At 46.6% G+C, this 3,902-nt stretch overlaps 1 long non-coding RNA gene across 1 annotated transcript; it reads right to left on the reverse strand.

Moving 5' to 3' along the window:
* Positions 1-1,212: 1,212 nt before the first annotated feature.
* LOC115070305 lies at positions 1,213-3,688 on the reverse strand. The gene is made up of 3 exons (XR_003849481.1): positions 3,601-3,688; positions 2,817-2,988; positions 1,213-1,328 (listed from the first exon to the last, which is right to left on the reverse strand). It is a non-coding gene; the product is annotated as an uncharacterized LOC115070305 (long non-coding RNA).
* Between the last annotated feature and the right edge of the window lie 214 nt (positions 3,689-3,902).

The following is a 3,902-nucleotide window of genomic DNA, read 5'->3' on the forward strand; positions in this document are numbered from 1 at the left end:
CTATCACACCTCCTATCTCCCTTCCTGTGGTCTTTGTGATGAGGTTCTGCCAAAACCCTTCAGAAAAAGACCCTCTCTGCCCCAGAGCTGATAATAGCAATCACAATGATAGCCAGCAGCTGCTCCCAGAATGCATCACTCTCTCCTTTGTCTCCTTCTGTAGCCGAAACCAGCCTGGAGTCCCCCGTTCCGGTCTCCTTACCCACCCTTGCCCACCACTGTCAGCCTCAAAGGTGCTCTCCAACACCATCTCCTGCAAGAAGCCTTTTCTGACGTCCCAGCAGTGGTAAGGCTTCCTCCAGTGGGTTCCAATGGCGTTGCCCCACCCCTGTTGTGGCAATGGTCACACTGCTCTGACTATCCCTTCTTTCCTGTGTTTTTGTGTTCTGCTAAGTCAAGGTCCCCACCCTATTGTGGTAATGATCACTCTGTTCATGCTGCTAAATTTTAAAACCCTGTTTTTCATATTTGAACATTTCTAAAATCAGGATGTTTTGAAAATAATGTGTACATTGAGCATGGTAGTGTTTGTGGGGGCTTTTTTTCTGAAAAGCTGTTATTATGTTAAGAGCTCTCCTGAAAATTGAAGAACTGCATTACATTCCACGTGTCCTGACTACAAACTCCCAGAGAGCAGCAATGACAGTTTACTCTGTTTACTTGGTCCATGCATCGCCACCCCTCAGCAGATCACCTGAGATGCAAGAGGAATGGGGTGTCTTAGTTCTTGCTCTGATGCTATAATACCACAGAGTGGGTAATTATACACAGAAATATATTAGTTTGCAGCTCTGGAGCTGGGAAATCTAAGGTCAAGGTGCTGGCAGACAAGATGCCTGGTGAAGCCATTCTCCATGATGGTGCTGTCTATGCTGTGTCCACATAACAGAGGACAGAAGGGAAAGAGTGAATACTCTCTCCAAAGCTCTTTTCATAAGGCATCAACCCATCCCTGAGGGCCAAACCTTCATGACCTAGACATCTCCCATTAGGTCCCACTCCCAACATGGTTTCTTTGAGAATTTTTCCAGTACATGAATTTGGGGGCACATTGAGCCCATAGCAAAGGAGGAAGACCAGGAAGAAGGAAGGGAACCCTAAAATTTAGAAACTGCCTTTTCATTTGATTTAACTTCCCATCCTATTGGAAGGCACTGGGACTTCTCCCAGAGGATTTTCTACCCCACCACTCCCTGAGGACTTACCTCTGGGGTGGGTTGTCAGTACAACACAAGGGTAGTCAACCACATCAGACACATCAGAGTAGGGAAACCAGATCAGAAGGAAAGTCAGAGAGCCAGAGTTTTTGCTCCTGTCAGCCTCGGGCTCTGCATTCCAAAGGAAAGCACACATCTCAGCCACCGCCACCATCTCCAGCCCCTTTCCCTGCCCAGGAACCAGGACCACAATTGGTCTTTGTCATTCCTACCCACTTCATTACTGAAGACGCCGTTTGGCCCACGTTTCCCCAGCTCATGTCTGACCAGTAGCTTCTCTATGATCCCTCACTAGGGCCCTGTTCAAGCACCAGCAATTCCCTGAGTCTTCCCTGGTCACTACCATCACCCTCTCAATGGTACCCTCTCAATGGTACCCTCTCAATGGTACCCTCTCAATGGCACCTGGATGATACTGTGTATAATGTTTCTTGGTGCTTCCCAGCACAGAGCCACACCCATGACCAGAGCTCATGCCTAGTTAAAACAAATTAGTGTAATCATCTCTGCTCTTTATCATCTCTGTATCATTTCCTTTCACACTCCACTCCATGGAACAAATCGCTCTGAGCGTCCTGGATGGTTGATAATTACACGCAGTGCCTCTGCCTCCGCCTTCTCCATGTATTTTGGTGAGGACACTGGCAGACCAAGCTCCAAGCAGGCCCCTGTACACTCCGGCTGACAACCCACCCTACTGGCCATTTCTTTGAACTGCCTTGCCTAGTGACTTTGCACCTGTCTTACAGGTTCTTCTCCTCTGATCAGGGAGCAGCTCTGTGGGTTCCTCTGCAGTCTTCATGCATCAAAGGGGTTAGAGACAGAGAAGAATGATATCATACTGTTGGCTTATACAGAGTTCAGTCACTGTCTCTAGCAGCTTCCAGGGGCATGAGCTGCTGTCAAGACAGAGTGTTCAACCTTTACATGAACCACTGATTTTATAAACTTAAGGAGTGGAGCTTACATTCGCCCATCTTGCACGTTTTACTTCCAGCTGCTCTGAGCACTTTGAGACTTCGTGCTGCCCTTTCAATTCCAGACACAAACTAACTGTACGCAGCTGTTATGAGTGACTTCAAGGAAAGAATCCAAACTGTAACAGGGCTTTGATTTGCTGTTGTCATTGTTTGTCTGGATTTGTTTGCTTTTCACAATACCTGGGTTTGAACCCAGAACCTCAAGCATGCTGGTTAAGGAATCTACCCCTGAGCTTCCTCCCCCAGCAGTTATGGCAAGGCTTCAATTCACTTCTCTTCCTGAGATCTATGAGACCTGCCCAGCTTACTGCCTTTGGGTCTCATTTTAATAAGTACCTGGCATGCCCAGTAATTACCCACTGATCATCCCAGCTCCACCCTCAAGTTATGGCAAGGCTTCAATTCACTTCTCTTCCCTGAGATCTATGAGACCTGCCCAGCTTACTGCCTTTGGGTCTCATTTTAATAAGTACCTGGCATGCCCAGTAATTACCCACTGATCATCCCAGCTCCACCCTCAGGCTCCCCACACAGTGCTCCCTGTAGCACCATTATCCCCCAGGTGAGCAAACCTGAAGCCAGAGAGACATCCTGTTTCCTCTTTCCCATTTAGACTCACAATCAATCAGCTCCCTCTGCTTAAACTTCACTTCCTTCAGGAACGCTTTGCTTCTCTGCAGATTGTTAGGTCAGGGGATCCTGCCTCAGGTTCCTCAGCATGGCGCTTTGTCTATCACGTCCCACAACACTGCAGGTTTGTTTATCTAATGTTTCCCAGCAATATCTAAGTTCTATAAAGACAAACAAAAAGTGTGTTTCACTCATAATAGCTCTGACATAATAAGAATTAATATATATTCTCAAAGTATTGAGTTCATTAAAGGAACCATGAACTTGCTTGGGTAATGTTTAATTCACTGGCAAATGGTTTGGCTCAATGCCCATGAGCTATCAGGCACAGAGGACAGAACAGCTCTGACACCTAACTGGCACTGGGACTCAGGTCATTCCATGAATCTTGGGTTCTTCACATGAAAGATAAGACTAAAAAATATATCATATGATAGCTCAGTAATTAAAAGCACTTGTTGCTTTTGCAAAAGAACCTAAGTTCACTTCCCAACACCCACATGGCAGCTCAGAACCATCTGTAACTCCAGTTCCAAGTGATCCAATGCCTTCTTCTGGCCTCCACAGGCAGCAGGCACACATATGGTACACATATATACATACAGGCACACATTCATACACATTTAAAAAATACATCAAATGAGGTTGTCACAAATGCAAAGGAGATTATAAGTGCTTAATGTGTTTCCCAACTACTGTGATTCAAGTGTGGGTGTATCTGTGGCTACCCAAACCCTCTGTGAGTGTCCCCACCCCGGCCACAGCTACTGTACCAAAGTTCACATGGGCTCAGCCTTGAGCACTACCACATTCATCAGTGGGGCTCAGCATCAAGTTCAGGAGGCCTATTTATTCCATCAACGTTTTCTGCTGTCCTCGTTCTCTAACACCACTGGGCCACTTCCAGAAGCTCACATAACCGCCACTTCCAGTGCGCTCTCTCGGTGGAGGGTTTAATGATCCTGAAGGCCCTAGAAATACACTGAATTAAAACACAAAATGGATAGCATTGTGCATTTCAGTGAAACAGCAATTAGAAGCAGCAGTCACCACGTACTCAGGAGGGCAAGAGAGA

This window comes from Nannospalax galili, unplaced genomic scaffold (assembly GCF_000622305.1).
Source record: "Nannospalax galili isolate Female #2095 unplaced genomic scaffold, S.galili_v1.0 scaffold335, whole genome shotgun sequence".
NCBI classification, from domain to species: domain Eukaryota; kingdom Metazoa; phylum Chordata; class Mammalia; order Rodentia; family Spalacidae; genus Nannospalax; species Nannospalax galili.